The sequence below is a fragment of the Phyllostomus discolor genome, chromosome 10 (genome assembly GCF_004126475.2).
Source record: "Phyllostomus discolor isolate MPI-MPIP mPhyDis1 chromosome 10, mPhyDis1.pri.v3, whole genome shotgun sequence".
NCBI lineage: Eukaryota > Metazoa > Chordata > Mammalia > Chiroptera > Phyllostomidae > Phyllostomus > Phyllostomus discolor.
Genome location: NC_040912.2, coordinates 66588525 through 66607777, shown reverse-complemented (window position 1 = coordinate 66607777; position 19253 = coordinate 66588525). Strand labels below are relative to the sequence as shown.

The 19253-nt window shown below is 35.7% G+C and overlaps 1 pseudogene; it reads left to right on the top strand.

The window, feature by feature from the left end:
- The first annotated feature begins 1766 nt into the window (after positions 1-1766).
- On the top strand, positions 1767-16829 carry LOC114507317 (annotated as a pseudogene).
- Positions 16830-19253: the final 2424 nt, after the last annotated feature.

Here is a 19253-nt window from a genome sequence, read left to right as displayed (position 1 = left end):
ATCCCAAACCCTGAAAAGCCACTCACCATGCACAATATACAATAGAAACTAAGGCCTCATAGGGATACCACACTACAGGGACGTGGGAATACCTGAATAGCATAACCTTGGACATGGAGGCATCCACAGGAGCACACACGCCATGTTGGGAGGATGACACAAGCTACAGTGATCTCCAGAATCCACCCTGCCATGGCACAGAACAGAGAAAACCTACACCTGACACACTTGGAGGGACTCCCAGAAGTTGCTGACCACAATACCACACACAAAGAGGAATAGTGCAGGACAGCTCTCATGCTCTCATGCTTGGGTGAGGGTCCTCTGCCTGTAGCCCTGAAATTCCTGCAACCCAGAATAGTGGGGGACTGGTGCTGACCCCTTATCTTCCTCCAGTGGGACCCTCATGGAAGCAGCTCCTATGCTACCAGTTAATCTGTATTTTTTAAACTAAAATAGTGGAATTTGAATTTCAAAAGAAATAAAAATGAAAATAAAAAATAATTTAAAACATTTTGGTGTTACCTTTTTTATGCATATGATACAGTATATTGAGCACTACGCAAGTGTAGCATACCAATATTCCTAGGGGGAAAAAGACTGAAAACTAAGCAAAATATAAGGGCTAGAAGAAAAAAAATAACTCTTTTTCTTTTGATTGATATCAGAGAAATGCTGAAGCAACTATACTAGGAGATATGAGAGTCCTTGGGGGGGGCAAATGTAGACATGTTAGTTTACAATCAACATTCACAATATTCTAGGCATAGGGTAAGAAGTTTATAATCCAGGCTTTGTTCACAGAGGAACAGAGAGCTCCTGGTGGTGTCATGGGATTGGAGATAAAAATTTGGAGACTTAAAGGGCAAGATGCTAACTACTTAGAAGCTAAAAGTAAAAACGACAACAACAAAAAAAACAAAGAAACAAAAAAACTGAGATTGGCACAGTGCCACTTTTCCATTTAAGGGAAGCCATATAGTTTAGAAAGTTAATCAAGAATTTACATAAATATTCTAATGAGCAGATTAGTGTATTAAGCAATTCCATTATACTAACAAAAAGATTATATTTCAGGATTTACCAGAAATACCATAGGGTTACATCCCAGAATCTGGAACAAACAAAATATTGACAGATTTTTTCACACTTTTTTATTGTTGCTCAAGTACAGTTGTCTCCATTTTCCCCTACCACTCCCCAACCCCAGCCATCCCCATTTCTCACCCTTGACCCTATCCTTCTACATGCTCCTGAAAACCCTTCCCCCTTTTCCACCCATTATCCCCTCCCACCTCCCCTCTGGTTACTGTCAGTTTGCTCTCAATTTCAATGTTTCTGGTTATATTTTGCTTGCTTGTCAGAATTTTATAAACAGTTCACATTAACATGATTGGCCCCCAATGTGTCTGAGTAGAATATAATATAGTAAACTCTCCAAATGGAAGATTTGTCCTTAGGTATGTGAATGTAACAGAAATAAGAGCTCTTTTAAATTACTAACATTAATATGGTCAATAAAATGGAGATCAAGGTACATATAAAATGTCAGAAAGACAGAAAATCTCACCAGAAAACAATATTCTATAAAATAATCAAATAGTTATAGAATTATAAATTCAAAAGCTGAAATTAAGCACTAAATAAACTTAACAACTGAAGACAGAGTAGTAAAAGTCAGTAGAAAATCAGATTGTCAGGTCAACACAAAACATCCAAGCTGAAGCATTATAAAAGGAATAATCATCACAGTAAAATGGTCTAACATGGGGATAATTGAGGTTCCAGAAGAAGTGGAGGTGGAGAAGAAATACTCAAAGAGGTAAGAATTCTAAATATTCACAAATTAATGAGAATGTTTAACCTACAACTTCTAAAGACTCTACCCTTTCTAGATAGAATACTAGGAAAAGTGGACTGCACACTGGAGAGATTTCCTTAATGAAAGTAATAAGCCAGTAAGACATTTAAATAACATATTTCAAGTCCTGCAGAAAATAATTCTCAGCACGAATTGATCTATTTAGTCAATGAAATCCCAAACACCCAGGAGATGTTTTGTGAAAATACACTAATTGTAAAATGTGTATGTAATACAAACAACCTAAAATATCCAAGTTGAATCCAACTTAAAGAAACAAAAATAGAGAACTTACAGTACCAAGTATCTCGACTTAGAACTATAATTGATATAGCATGATGTAGTACCAAAAACAAAAGGACCAATGGAGCATAATTGGTCCCAGGAATAAATCTAGTCACATACACATTATTTGATTTAAAACTAAGGCAATACTATAATTCAATGGAAAAAATACAATATTTTTCATACATGGACTGGAGATCAGAACCGGAACCCAACATGAACATTATATAAACCTTGGTCACTCATAGAAAAACAGCTGGATACAGAAGCTACTTCCAAATTCCTCAATTAACCCAGAGGGCAAGGGAGCACAACAGTCCACTTAGACCACCTTTCAGAGTCAGATTCTCAGGTTTGGCATTCTTGAGCTGGTCTCACAAAGACTTGGTAATTTCTTTCATTAAGGCACAAAAAACTTCCTCCATGCATTTAGGAAACTTTGCAACCACTAAACAGTTGTTAATTGCTGTCATCTCTGATTACACACATTAGCCACCTAGCATCTACATTTCAAGTCTGAAAAACTTTGAACATAGCTGCTGATCCATTCTCAGCATACCTTCCTGTACCAGTAGAAGGGTCTGGGATAAGGAGAACTGTTCCAAATCACCCACTAACCATTCCTTATGCCAGCTAGAATAACTAAATACCCACATATTTAAAAAATGATGTTGATATTCTGGCTCCATCATACAATAAAATCAATACAGGCAAATTATGGTTTTGTAGGTCTCATTTTGCAAAAATCGGTTGACCGATATGTTTATAATTTGTATAATTTTCCATTGGCATCAACATTAATCTTAAAATATGTTTGCATATTTCCTCCCACTTCTGTACAAAAATTGTCATATTTTCTCAGATTATACAAAATGTACCTACAACATGTAAGGTAATACTTTCTGATTATAAAATTATTGCACATTCATTGTAGAAAATTATTTTCAGTATATGTATATAAATTGTATGCTTAATTATATAGTTGAGTTAAAAACACAAGTTGACTGGCCCTGGCCAGGTAGTTCATCTGGTTGAGTGAGCCTCATCCTGAAATGCCAGAGTTACAGGTTAAGATTCCCTCCCAGTCAGGATAAATATAAGAATCAACAGATGAGCCCTAGGCTGGGTAGTCATCATGATTCACCAAGATTGTGGGTTTGAGCCTCGGTCAAGACACATACAAGAGGCAACCAGTGAATGCATGGATAAGTGAAACAAAAAATGGATGTTTCTCTCTCTCCCCCCTCTCTCTCCCCCCCTCTCTTTTTCTTAAACCAACTTAAAAAGTACAAGCTGACTTTTTTTTATTTTAAAAGACATTTTATTTAGTTACATTTGACACACAACATTAAAATAGGTAGTGATTAAGCATTCACATACATCAGAAAATGATCACCTTGATAAATCTAATACCTTTTGAAGACACTATAGTTTTTACAATATTATTGACTATATTCCCTATGATATATTTATATACCCAAGACTATTTTCTAAATCCAATCTGTATTTCTTCATTTCTTCCCCTTTTTTATTAAATCTCCCTCACATCTAGGAACCATCAAAATGTTCTCTGTGTCTGTGAGTTTGTTTCAGTTTTATTTGTTTGTTATTTTGTCTTTTAGATTCCATATAAAAGTAAAATTATATGGCATTTGTCTTTCATTTTCTCCCTTATTTCACTTAGCACAATACCCTCCACACACATTGCTGCAGATGGCAATGTTTAATTTTTTTATGGTTGAGTCATATTCCACTGTATGCACATACTACCTTTTCTTTATCTATTCATCTACTGATGGGCACTTAGGTTGCTTGCAGCACTTGGCTATTGTAAGTTGTGCTGCTATGAACATTGGGGTGCATACAGTCTTTGGGAACAGCAGCATAAAATGGAGCAAAAATACCCTCTTCAACAAATGGTGTTGGGAGAGCTGGACAGCTATATGCAAAATAATGAAACTTGATCAACAACTTACATCATACACAAACATAAATTCAAGGTAGATAAAAGGTTCAAATATAAGTTGTGACAACATAAAAGTACTAGAGGAAAACATCAGCAGAAAATCTCAGATATTCCATGCAGCAATAGTTTCACTGATATGTCCCCTGAAGCAAAAGATATAAAGGAAAGAATAAACAAATACAATTTCATCAAAATGAAAAGCTTCTGCATAGCTAAAGAAACAGCATTACAATAAAAAGAGAACCAACCATATGGGACAACATATTTGCCAATGATTCCTCAGACAAGAGTTTGATATCCAAAATATATAAAGAACTCACACAACTCCACTCTAAGACAAGCAACCCAATTAAAAAATGGGTAAAGAACTTGAACAGACACTTCTCCAAGGAGGACACACAGAGGGTCCAGAGACATATGAAAAGATGTTCATTATCGCTAGCCATCAGAGAGCTGCAAATTAAAACCACAATGAGATACCACTTCACATCTGTGAGGGTGGCCATCATAAACAGAAAAGCAAAAAAGTAGTGTTGGAGAGGTTCTGGAGAAAAGGGAACCTTAGTGCACTGTTGGCAGACTTGTAGACTGGTGCAACCACTATGGAAAACAGTATAGAGTTTCCTCACAAAACTAAAAAAAGAACTGCCTTTTGACTTGGCAATTCCACTGCTAGGATTAAATCCTAAGAACCCTGTCCTTTGATTCTAAGTGATAGCTTTGCGGGATAAAGTAATATATTGGTTGTAGGTCCTCACTCTTCATCACTTTGAATATTTCATGCCAGTCCTTTCTGGCCTGCAAAGTTTCTGTTGAGAAATTATATGGAAGTCTTATGGGAGGTGTCTAACTGCTTTTCTCTTGCTGCTAAGATTCTTTGTTTTTAAACTTTGACATTTTAATTGCAATATGTCTTGGTATGAGCCTCTTTGGTATCATCTAGTATGAGACAGTCTGGTCTTCCTAGACTCTCTTGTCTTCCTGCACTTGTATCTCTATTTCATTTACCAGGTTAGGAAAGTTTTCTGTCATTTTTTAAAATATGTTTTTAATTTCTTGCTGTCTCTCTTCTTCTGGTACTTCTATATGTGAATACTGGTATCCCAGAGTTCTCTTAAACTATCCTCATATTTTTGGATTAATTTTCCTTTTTGCTGTTTGGGTGTTTTCTGCTCCCTTAATCTTCCAAATCTCTGATTAAATCCTCTGCTTCATCTAATCTACTGTTAATTTTCTCTAATGTATTCTTTGTTTCAATATTGTATTCTTTATGATTTGTCCTTTTTATGTTTTCTATCTCCGTTTTTATACTTCCTATCTCTTTGTTCAACTTCTCACTGAGATCACTGAGAATCGTTATAACCAGTGTTTTTAACTATGCATGTGGTATACTACTTCTCTCCATTTTGTTTATATTTTTTTCTGGCATTTTGTTCTGACCTTTCCTTTTGGTAATGTTTCTTTCCCACTTATTCCAGCTCTATCTCTGTGTTTGTCTCTATGTATTATGTAAAGCTGGTACTTCTCTTGGCCTTCATAGAGTGGCCTTATGTAATATGTGTCCTGTAGGGCTCAATGGCTCAATCACCCTGGTCACTTGAGTCATGTGCTCCAAATGAACTTTTTTTTTCAATTTTTTATTGTATTATTTTCAATTACCATTTAGTCTCCTTATACCTCATTATCCTTTCAATCACCACACTGCTGTCAATGTCCATATGTCCTTTTTCTTTTTGATCAATTCCTCCACCCTCTACCCTGACTGCCTTTGTCATCATTCTGACCTCTAACTATGAGTCTGTTTCTATTTTGCTTATTAGTTCATTTTGTTCATGAGATTCCACATATCAGTGAAATCACATGGTATTTGTCTTTCCCTGACTGGCTTATCTCACTTAATAAAATGTTCTCCAGGTCCATCCATACTATTGCAAAGGGTTAAACTTTCTTATTTTTGATTGCTGAGTAGTATTCCATTACATAAATGTTCCATAGTTGCTTTATCTAATCGTCTATTGATGGACACTTATGCTGCTTCCATATCTTGGCAGTTGTATACAACACTGCAATGAACATGGGGGTGCTTATGTTCTTTGGAATTAGTGTTTTGGGTCCCTTTAGATATATTCCCAGAAGTGGAACCACTGGGCCTAAAGGAAGATTCACTTTTAATTTTTTGAGCTATCCACAGTGTCTGCACCAGTCTGCACTCCTACCAACAGTAGAAAAGGGCTCTTCTTTCTCCATATTCTTGCCAGCACTTGTTTGTTGATTTATTGATGATAGCTATTCTGACAGGTGTGCGATGATATCTCATTGTGGTTTTAATTTGTATTTCCCTGATGATTAGTGATGTTGATAATCTTTCCACATGTCCACTGGTTATCTGTATGTCCACTTTGGAGAAATGTCTATTTAGGTCTTGCGCTCATTTTTTAATTTGGTTATTTGTTTTCCTTTGTTGTTTTGTAAATTCTTCATAAATTTTGGATTTCAATCTCTTATCAGATGTATCAGAAAATATTTTCTCCCATTCTGTGGGTTGTCTTTTTATTTTGTTGATATTTTCCTTTGCTGTGTAAAAACTTTTAGTATGATATAGTCTCATATGTTTATTTTTATTTTGTTTCCCTTGCCTGAAGAGATATATCTGATAAAATATTGCTATGAGCAATGTCTGAACTTTTACTATGTTTTCTTCTAAGCTTTTTATGGTTTTATGTCTACCACTTAATTGTTTAATTCATTTTGAATTTATTCTTGTGTGCTGTATAAAGAGGTCATCTAGTTCTATTTTTCTGCACATATCTGTTCAGTTTTTCCAACAAGTTTCATTGAATAAACTCTCTTTAGCCTGTTGTGTGTTCCTGCTTCTTCACTTGAATATTAATTGACTATTAAGGTGTGAATTTACTTCAGGGATCTCCATTCTGTTCCACTGGTCTGTGTGTCTAGTTTATGCTGGTGCCGTGCAGTTTTGATTAGCATGACCTTATGTTATAGTTTGATATTAGGTAACATGGCTCCTCCATCTTTGTTCTTCTTTCTCAGGATCACAGTTGTTATGTGGGCCTTTTGTGATTCCATATAAATTTTTGAAATATTTGTTCTAGTTCTGTGCAATGCATTATTGGTATTTTGATAGTAATTTCATTGAATCTCTAGATTGTTCGGGTCATATCAACATTTTAATGATGTTAATTCTTTCTATCCATGAACAGAGTATGTGCTTCCACTTATTTTTACCTTCTTCAATTTCTTTCTTCAGTGTCTTATAATTTTCTGAATACAGGTCTTTCACATTTTGGCTAGGCTTATTCCTAGGTATTTTATTGTTTTTGAAGCAATTGTGAATGTAATTATTTTCTTAATTTCCTTTCCTGTTCGTTCATTGTTGGCATATAAAAATGCAATTAATTTCTGGATATTGCTTTATATCCTGCTACTTTGCTGAATTCACTTATCAGTTCTGGTAGTTTCTTGGTGAAATCTTTAGAGTTCTCTATGTATAGTATCATGTCACATTCAGATAAAGACAGTTATACTTCTTCATTTCTAATTTTGTTGTCTTTAATTTCTTCTTTTTATGTGATTATTGTGGTAAGAATTCCAGTACTATGGTGAATAAGAGAGGTAAAAGCAGACATCATTGTTTTGTTCTTGTAAATAAGGGGAACATGTGTAGTTTTTTACCATTGAGTATTTGCCAATACATCTGATAAGGGGTTAATATTCAAAATGAATGAAGTACTTACAAAACTCAACACCAAAAAAACAAACAGCACAGTTAAAAAATGGGCAAAGGACCTGAATACACACTTCTCCAAAGAGAACATACAGATGGCCCATAGACATGTTGAAAGATTCTCAACATCACTAATCATCAGAGAAATGCAAATTAAAACCACAATGAGATACCATCACATACCTGTCAGAATCATACAAGTCATTAATGAATAAAGAAACAACAAGTGCTTGATGAGGATGTGGAGAAAGGGGAACCCTTTTGCACTGTTGCTGGGAATGCAGACTGATGCAGCTATAGTGGATAGTAATATGGAGATACCTCAAAAATTAAAAATTAATCTTCCTTTTGGCCCAGCGATTCCACTTTGGGAATATACCTGGAGGAACCCAAAATACTAATTCATAAGCATCCCTATGGTCACTGCAGTGTTATATGCAATTTACCAGGTATGGAAACAGCACAAGTGCCCATCAATGGATGACTGAATAACACCCATGGGACATTTGTACAATGGAATACTACTCAGCCAAAAGAAAGAAGAAAGTTCTACCCTTCACAACAGTATGGATAGACCTGGAAAACATTATGCTAAGTGAAATAAGCCAATCGGGGAAAGACAAATACCATGTGATTTCATTCATAATGGAATCTAATGAACAAATTGAACTAAAAAGTGAAATAGAGACAAACTCATGGATGGGAAGCAGATGACAGTTAGTGGGAGGGGGAAGGATAGGGGTTGGAGGGATTGAGTAAAAAGAAAAAAGACTCATGGACAAGTGTGGTGATTTCTGGGGAGAGGATGGTATAAGGTTACTAAATGGTATTGGAAATAAAATACAATAAAGATTAAATAAAAACAAATAAATAAAAGTAGCATATCCTTACAAACAACTATAGGGCAACAAACTTGACAGTTTGGAAAAAAATGCATGAATTCCTAAAAACATACTCTTCTAATACTGAGTTAGTAACAGACCAATTTCAAGCACAAAATGGATCTAGTAATCAAAAAACTCACGACAGAGAACAGTCTGGACCAGATGGCCTCATAGGTGAATTTTGCCAAACATTGAAAGAAGACTTAACACTTATTCTTCTCAAACTGTTTAAAAAATTCACTCAAAACCATAAAAGTCTTAGAAGAAAACATAGGCAATAAAAATCTCTGACACTTCTTACAGAAACAGTTTTTTTCTGACATATCTCCTTGTGCAAGGGGATCAAAAGAATATATAAACAAATAGAATTATATCAAACTAAAAAAGTTTTTGAAGAGCAAAGGAAACCATGAACAAACAAAAAGATAATCTAGCTAATAAAAGAAAAAAATTCACCAATGATACATCTAATTATGTGATTAATATCCCAAACTTATAAACAACTCATACAATTCAACACCAATTAAAAATGGGAAGAAGACCTGCCTACACTTTATCTAAAGAGGATATACAGATGACTAATACACATATGAGAATGTGCTGAAGGTCAATAATCATCAGAGAAGTGCAAATTAAAACCACAATGAAATATCACCTCACACCTGTCATCATGCTGCAATTAAGAAATCAACAAATTGCCCTGGCTGATATAGCTCTGTGGATTGAGCACTGGACTATGAACAAAAGTGTCGCTAGTTCGATTCCCAGTCAGGTCACATGTCTGGGTTGCAGGTCAGGTCCCCAGTAGGGGGCACGTGAGAGGCAACAACACATTGCTGTTTCTCTCCTTCGCTTTCCACCTCCCTCACCCTCTGTCTAAAAATAAAATATTAAAAAAGAAGAAATCAACAAACAAAAACAACAAGGGTTGGCTAAGATGTGGAGAAAGTGATCCCTGTGTGCTGTTGGTGGGGATTCAGATTGGTGTAGTCACTATGGAAAAAGTATATAGGTTCTTCAAAAAATTAAAAATGGAGCTGGCTTTTGACCCAACAATTCTACTTCTGGATGGAAACGCACACACACGCACTCACTCATACACATATAACCCCAAACTACTGACAAATGAATAAAGAAGCATGGTACATATATATAATGGAATATTACTTGGCCATAATAAGAATGGAATGTTACTATTTGTGACAACATGAATGGACCTAAAGAGTAATATACTAAGTGAAAGGCAAGTCAGACACAGAAAGATATATAGCATTTAATTACAGTTATATTTGGAAATTAAAGAGCAAATAAATGGACAGCAAACTAGACACAAACTCATAGATACAGACTTATGGTAAACAGAGGGAGGGGCAGTTAGGAGTACTAGGTGAAAAAGTTGAAGCAATGAAGAAGTTCCAATTGGCAGTCATAAAATTGTCATGGACAGAAAACTGTACTTGAACATTAAATAAATTTAAAAAAATAATAAAACAATAAAAATGAAATGTTTGTTATTACATTAAAAATTGTCATGGGATATAAAGTACAGCACAGGGAATATTGCCAATAATATTTTAATAAATATGTATGGTGCCAAATGGGTCCTTGGAAGATCAGCGGGAAATCAATTTCTAGAGTATATGATTGTCTATCCACTATGTTGTACACCTGAAACTAATACAATTTTACATTTAATGTAAACGGTATTTGAAAAACAAAAAAAATAAAGATAATGATAAAAAGTAGCATGATGCCCATCAGTTAGTTAAAATAACCTGCCACAATCCATTCCTAAATAACTGTCATATTTAAACAGTAGATTTTTGCATGTAAATAAAAGTAAATGAATCTTTATCCATTACGTCAATATCCATAAAGACTGAACTTGATTTTTTTTTTAACATTCCCCAGCCCATAATATTGTGCTTGCAGCAGTATACAAGTTCACATGTTAGTTAAAATTATTTTATGTTTTCATTTTCCTCATTAGTCCCATAGGTTATACTCGAGCTTGCTATGGCATTCACCATTCTTTCTGTCTCATTCAACCATTTTAAATTGAATGCTTCCAAGGTATCATTGATAACTGCCAGTATTAGCAGTGATGACTACAAATTTAGTCATTATACCCACTTTTAAAAATTTCCTCTCTAAAATCTCTGTTCTAGCTATCTTGAGATCAAAAAGATAAAATGTAATAGTTGTCAAATTTCCTCAATATAGAGGCTACTATTATGACTCTTGCAGTTCTGGTAGGCAGCATCTTACAGCATAAATGAAAATATTCAAATGTTTATATTCTTATATTTAAATAACTTAATATTTAAGAGCATTGGCTAGGTAAGAACATTCGATGGTTCCTTTGTAGAAAGTATAATAACAACTGATTTTATATTTTCATTTTTCTCATGACAACAATTTGGATTTGTCCTGCCAGACTGACAATAGCCAGATTGTATAAGAAAAGAGAACACTGATCTGAAACATCTGCAGCAACCAACCCAGGACAGCAAACAAGATCCGTTGCAATAACTGGCCCAGAACAATCAGAATTTGGTCAATGACCACCAGCTTCCCTAACTTTTGCCTCTGCTTCCCACTCAGGACCATCTAGAAAAAGACAAGATTATGCTCTCAAAATAAATTACATAAATGTTTTTAATCTAATTTGCTCTCCTTCTACTTCCCATGTCAATTCCAATCACAGGATAACTGAAACATTCCTTTGCTTTTTTTCGCTATAAAATAGCTTTTCTACACCCTGGCTGCCTTTGAGTCTTTGACTGCAAGTGATGATTTCTGACACCGTGGTATAGCAAGCTCTGAATAAATAGCTTCTGTTATTTTTAAGGTTGTTTTCATTTATTTCTACAGCCCTAAAGCTGTTCTATTTTTCAATGTCTCATGGCAGACTGAGAATTAAGATCAATGACAGAGTGACTTTGTTTTTACTGGAAAGAATTATCAAAGGGGTTTTTATCCACTCTATTTTTCTGTTTTAAATCTTCGTAGCATCATACTGTTTTAAAGTAACAATATAATGATATAATATGATTGATTCAGTAATTGATTTAATGTGCATAGCATTAATATGAAACAATGTTATTTGTATTCCAAATACTCTAATCAATAGGACAACTGCAAGAAGCAAAATTTCTCCAATAATCCTGATCTACAAAACTTTTTTTTAAAAATTAAGTATATAATAAAAATTTGGCAAAATATTTCATAAAACATAGACTAGAACAAGAAAGACACCAGATACAAATCTGGGCAAAATTATTTTTCCTACAATTAATGGCTTTGGATAATTATCAAGTATTTATATTCCTTATCTGATCTCATTTAACAGAGACACAAGAAAGAAGAAAATGAACAAAATGAAAATGTGAGATTTCTATTTAAAACTATTCATAAACTTCAATTACATAGAACTGTGTCTTTGTTTTTTAATGTAGTTTGGATAGGAGAAAAACTCCCTCAATTAAGGAAAATTTTCTTCTGCTTAAAGCTTCACCTTAATTTTCTGTCTTACCTTCCTGCTTCCTCAGTACTGACAATGAACATGAGTGAAATGACTCCCAGATTATAACTGAATATTAAACCACAAAGTTCAATAAAATTCTGCAGCAATTAAAATGTGTTTATTTCAAAATCATGGCAGACATACTAGATAAAATAATACAGGAAAGAACCATATAAAAACGGCTAAATGAGGGCCTGCTCATTTTAACAGGCATACAAATTGCCCCAGAGATCTTGTTAAAATGCTGATTCTGAATCAGCAGGACTTTGATACTGCTGGAGAGCCTGCATTCCCAACAACCCCCCAGGTGATGCCAAGGCTACAGATGGCATTTTGAGTATCAAGGCCCTAGTGACATTCAATTAAGGAGTGGAAATAGTATGCAAATGTGTCTTGCAAATGTTTTAGATGCACAAAGTGAAAACTCTAGTTTTAGTCTCCTCCACATATGTACAAATTCTTACTACTTACAGGGTTGATGGTAAAAACACACAAAAACAAAGTACCTAACTCAATATCTGGTGTATACTAAGTACATTTTGAATGTTGGTCATTATTGTGACCCTGCTTTTGGATTGAGTTTTAATAAAGCTCCTGATATAAAGTACAATTCACTATGTGTTAAGACATCATTGTACATTTTACATGCATTATTAATGATTCAAAATTACTAATCCCTATTTAATGGGTAGGAATGTGAATCACTGAGAGGTTACCTAGGATAAAAATTGAGAGGACAGGGGTTCAAATCCAGATAGTTCCATTTTAGAGCCAAAAATTCTGAACTAAAACACTAAACTGTTACATTAGATTCACATGAATCAGAGATTTAACCAGGGCCAAGCTTTACTAAACAATGTCAAGAACACAATTAGAGGACTCACACAAAGCAAAGGTATCAATAACTTTCCCAAGTTTCTTCTCATGTTGGATATGCCTCCCTGGCCCCAAATACATGAAGTTTCTAAACAAGTTCACAGGCTCACCTCACAAAAGGCTACAATATAAATATCTCCATTTTGCACTCCAGTAAGTTATTATATAACACCAACATGACATTTTCCAGGGAGCCATGATGGTAGATTCTGAGTAACCCTTCAGGGACATCCTGCTTAGGGACACCTGTCACCAGTTCAAAGATAAAGTCTCTTTCTCCTGGGCTAACATAATGTGTTTGCTTACAAAAAGGTAAAGTTAAAAAGAAGATTAGTATAGGTGACATTTTTGTCCCCCATCCACTCACCTCCTCAAACTCAGCTCACCAACCACCAGCCTCTGGATCAGAGGCCAGATGCTTTAAAACATTTTTCAAAACTTTAACTAAATATGCAATAGAGCCACTCAAGAGTATACAGCACATGTGGTTTGAAAAGCAGCTCCTTAATAAATAATGGTGACAATACAATTCAAAAACACAGCACCAGGGTGTTTAAGGGCTTAGAGGGCTAGAGCAGCCTCTGAGTAGGAACAGTGGTGGCTGCGGAGTACAGAGTTTGGGCTTGGGGGCTGGCTCATGTGGAGGGTGGGGACAATTATCTTTTCTTTCCTTACTGAGCTGGTATACTGGTGGGTGAATGGCAAAATAAATTTCCTCTGTGGGGTAATGGGAGATCAGAGAGCTGGACCCCAGAATACAGAAGTCTAGACAATTCAAAAGCTTTATGACAGAGCAGCTTCATCTGCTTTACTGGATGATGGGAGAAATTCCATGTGTGCTCTCAAATCATTATCTAAGAAATATCACTCAGAAGTTTGTTCAAGATATGGAATATTGTATCCATGTTTTACAAACAGATAATTAGAATTCTGAAATATAATTTATGCCTTGGACACACTATATGATAGCTTATGATGACTAAAAAGAATTAGAAGAAAATTCCACAAGACAGAGTGTAGATTTGGGAAGCCAGTTTATGGAAATTTTCATTAAGCATTAATCAAATGTTACTTTCTTGTTATCTTTATGGGAGGAGTTTGATTTCCATGTCCGTTGCCCTGGTGTGAACTTCTTAATTCTCTTTTAACACACTAGGGCCTCAGGTGCAGCAAATTATTTTACTCAGTCCAATGGGTATTTCCAATGATGGACTATTAGTAGATTCAGTTACATGTTACAGGAAGTTATATGTAATGATGGTGTCTTACTACTACAGGCACTAACAAGAAGTAATGGAGCAATCCAGGAAGTTGTTGCTTTTGAAAATGCTGTCTGGAAAAGGCTCGTGAGAGAGATACAACGGAACAGGATGCCAAAGGAGGGCATAGTGGAGGAGGAATAGAAGTATGCCTGATTTTGCGCCAAAATGAGATTTAAAAAAAGAAATTCCAATCAAAACTTTTTTATTGTTGGTCAAGTAGGTGTCTCTATTTTCACCCCCACCTCACCCCCCCCCCCCCACCTAATCCAATCTCCCATCCTGGAACCTACCCCCTTTGTCCTTTATACATGTTCCTTGAGGACCTTCCAGTATCCCCCTATACCCTCCCCTCTCCTCTCGGGTTACTGTCAGTTCTTTATTTTAATGTTTCTGGGTATATTTTGTTTGCTTTTTGTTTTGTTGTTGATTAGGTTTCACTTATAGGTGAGATCATATGGTATTTGCCTTTCACCACCCAGCTTATTTCACTTAGAATAATGTTCCCCAGTTCCATCCATGCTATAATGAAGCATAGGAGCTCCTTCTTTCTTTTTGCTGAATAGTATTTCAAAATTTTCTTAAGGAAGGCTCATATAGTCAATGTATGAAACCTTGGTTTGAAAATGGAGATGAAATTCTGACTAGTCTGAACAGAAAGTAATGAATCTACAACTAATGCTACATCTCTGTTCATGTCCAGGTATCTCCCACCAACACTCCTGGGACTACCAGCAGCTGCCAGAAAGCCATGTTCCAGTGTTAAAACATTGCAGAAGTTTTCCACTATAATGATAGTGGAAAATTCCAATATGGCTACTGGAGTTCCTAATGAAGAGAAGAAGAAGTAAACATTAGAACAGCATGATAGTATTGTGACTCCCTACAAAAATTTAATTTAAGAGAAAGGTCTGCAACTTGAGGAATTAAAGCAGCAGATTTCTACATTAAAATGTCAAAACAAACAGCTCCAGACAAACAGTCACACAGCAGGTATCTCAGGTTCTGCAACACAAGGATCAGTACAATCTTCATAAAGTGCTGTGAGGAAAAGACAATCCACATCAAGGTTCTTACAGGTATGGGGCTCAGGTGAATGGCATTCAACTGGAAGAAAATAGTAGGTAGTGAGAAGAAACAGAAGGATTAAAATAAGTAAGAGTTAGGAACTCTCCCATTACAGATATGAATATACTACTGCTAAACACTATACAGATAGAATATAAAAGAATGAGATGGATCTTTGAAAGTATTCATAGAAAAGGAATAACAGTGATTAACTGTGGTGAAAGTTTGAGGATGTGGAGGAGGATTATATTCAAGGGAGGCTTACATGTAATTAATTTATGTGTAATTTAAAAAAAATAATAAGACTGTATTCTGAATTTATGAGTTATTTTTATAATCAAAATAAATAAAAAATCTTTCAATGGTAGGAGAAAAAGTAATTAGGAACTTTTACAAAGCCAATTGATTGTTAAGAACTCTTTGATTTTAAAAATGTTGAAATTTTCCCTGGCTGGTATGGCTCAGTGGACTGAGCACCAGCCTGGAAACTGAAAGGTTGCCAGTTTGACTCCTAGTCAGAGCACATGCCTGGGCTGCATGCCTAGAGACAAACCACTGATGCTTCTGTTTCTTTCACACATCATGTCTCTCCCTCTCTTTCTTTGTCCCTTCTGCTGCTTCCAAAAATAATAATAAAAAAATCTTTAAAAGTTAAAAAAATATTGAAATCTTCCCAAACATCCCCAGATACAAACAAAGCAACACCTTCAGCCAGAGATTCTAAAATAAATTGCAGAATTAAAACAAGCACTGGCAACATTAATGTCTCAGCTGAATTCACAATTTGCGGAGATCACCAAACTATAGAAAAGTAGGAGCTGTTACAGAAAATAGAAGCACTTGCACAATCACTTCCTATACCAGGAAAAAATGAAACTGTAATAGCTACAAAAACTACTGATGAGGAGGAAGACTGCCAGCATTATTACAAGAGACTAAAGAATTAGAGAATGAAATAAAAGCTTTGTGTGAGGAAAGAACTGCCATTAAAGAGCAGCTGGATGCATTTAACAGTATCCCTGTCATTTTACAAAATGAGAAAAACCAGTTCGAGGTGAACATTACAGAATCTAAAAAAAGAGGAAGGTCATCTCTTTGTACAGTTGGCTGATCAGGATGAAAAAACATTGTCATTAAAGAATAAACTCAAGGAACTCCATAATCCAGAGGAAGAAGAGGATGAACTTGAATACACAGACCAAGATGATAGAATGATGAAGAGAAAGATGATGACAAGGACCCCCTGGTAATATCCAGCTTTGAAATCTCTAGGAATGATATAGAACATTTTGTAATTTTGAACATGGAGTCTTAAGGCAGTGTTTGGTTTGCCTCCACAGAAAATAAAACTTAATAGGCCAAGTGGAAACATTCACCATAAGACCAAACTTTACACATGTTGAAAACTGATAAAACTCTAACTTCACAGAACGTGAATTTTGGTATTGAAATTCATGTGAACCGGCTCAAATTATAATTTTTTTTTAAATTTTCTTTTTTTTAATTTTTTAAGATTTTATTTATTTATTTTTAGGGAGGGAAGGAAGGGGGGGAGAGAGAGAGAGAGAGGGAGAAACAGAGAGAGAGAGAGGCATCAATGTGCGGTTGCTGGGGGTTATGGCCTGCAACCCAGGAATGTACCCTGGCTGGGAATCATACCTGGGACACTTTGGTTCCCAGCCGCACTCAATCCACTGAGCTATGCCAGCCAGGGCTTCAAATAATTTTTAAAGAGCTCCAGACACCAAAAATATACCATTTTAAGGCTTGTGGTGGCAGTGCTATTTGCCTTAAGTTGACATAAGTTCATGATAATAAAAGAAAAGTCCATTATTTTCATTTTTAAGATTTTGTGACTTTAAGTACTAACATGTTTGATTTGATGTGTCCTGGAATCATTGTTTCTAAATTCAGTATTCAAGTCTTAGCTAAAATTTGCTTTTAAAGAAATACAGTTATTTGCCCTGGCTGGAGTAGCTCAGTGGATTGAGCATGGGCTGCGAACCAAAGTGTCACAGGTTCGATTCCCAGTCAGGCCACATGCCTGGGTTGCAGGCCACAGCCCCCAACACCGCACATTGATGTTTCTCTCCCTCTCTCTCTCTCTTTTCCTCCTTCACTTCCCTCTCTAAAAAAGTAAATAAATAAAATCTTAAAAAAAAAAGAAATGCAGTTATTTAGTGCAAGATAGCATGGGCAAGAGGTAGGGGGGCCAGATACACATCAATCAGCATTCATCCAGTGTTACTCCCTGAGATGGGCAGGTAGGACAGTTTATAATAAGTGCCTTGACACCTGATATGACTGCATTCTGTGCCTCAGCGAAGAAACAGGGGGATGTTGACACCATATTAAGGAAAGTTTCTGAAAAACTTATGCAACAGTGTGGTTGGTTTTGGTTTTAAGCTAAATGTTAAAAAAAATACTAATTAACCAGTGCTACTCAGATTTAGTACTGTTGTTTGATTATCATAATACATATTTTGTTCCTAGTTTTTAAAAGACCCAAACTACAGCTCTGACTGGTGTGGCTCAGTGTATTGAGAGCTCTCTGGCCTGCAAACCAAAGGATCACCAGTTCAATTCCCAGTCAGGGCACATGCCTGGGTTGCAGGCCAGGTCCCCAGTAGGGGGCACATGAGAGGCAGTCACACATTGATGTTTCTCTTCTCTTTCTTCCTCCCTTCCTCTCTCTAAAAATAAAATATATATTTAAAAAGACCCAAACTATTTATATAATTATTGGCATTTTTGCTGAATAGGTTTAAGTCAAACAATAGATTTTTTAAAAGCAAATGAAACAATGTGTCAAAATGTAATGTTTTCATCATAAAAATAAATATTTTGTAAAAAAGAAAACACAGCTGCAATATAGAGGATTATTTATTTGTCTGAGAGTTCTAATTTACAGCGAAGTTTGGAAATTAGTCAGATGGACAATGAAACCAAGGAGGCAATCACTAGAGAGCAGACAGGCACAGGGTCCAACCAAGGAGAGTGGGGACACACAATGCACCTAGATCACAAAACTGGGATTCAAAAGTGCAAGGCAGAAGTCAGCAGCTAGAGCATCACACAGGAGAACAGAAAACAGTCACAGACTGAAAATATAAAGGCCAAAGACACAAAATACTACAGTTGCAGCAGTTTATTGAGTCAGGCCCAGGCTTCCTAAATGATGTTGATAAATGCAATGGCTAAACCCAGCACACCTTGCCTGGGTGAAGGGCCTAATTGTTGGCAGCTGTCTAAAAGCAAGATGCCAAAACTAGGGAAAGCAGCAGTTCCAGGATGACAGATTAGAAGATCTGAGAGATTGGAAACTTAAATTGGAAACTTAAATTCCTGAGACTAATCAAAATTGCATCATTTAAAAACTATTCTATAAAGTCATCTGTATTGTGATTTAAATATAATTTCACTACATCAATCAATGGCTTTATTTATACATCTTAATCTTGCCTAAAATTTTGCCTCTAATTACAAATCTTTTCTTTAAAGATTTTATTTATTTATTTTTAGAGTCAGAAGGAGGGGGAGATAGAGAGAGAGAGAGAAACATCAATGTGCGTTGCTGGGGGTTATAGCCTGCAACCCAGGCATGTACCCTGGCTGGGAATCGAACATGCAACACTTTGGTTCGCAGCCCGCGCTCAATCCACTGAGCTACACCAGCCAGGGCTAAAATTGCAAATCTTGTTTTATCTTCACTTCATCTTACCTATAGTGTATCTATCAATGCTCATTTGCCAGAGTAGAACTGTGCACTCATTCATCTAAAAT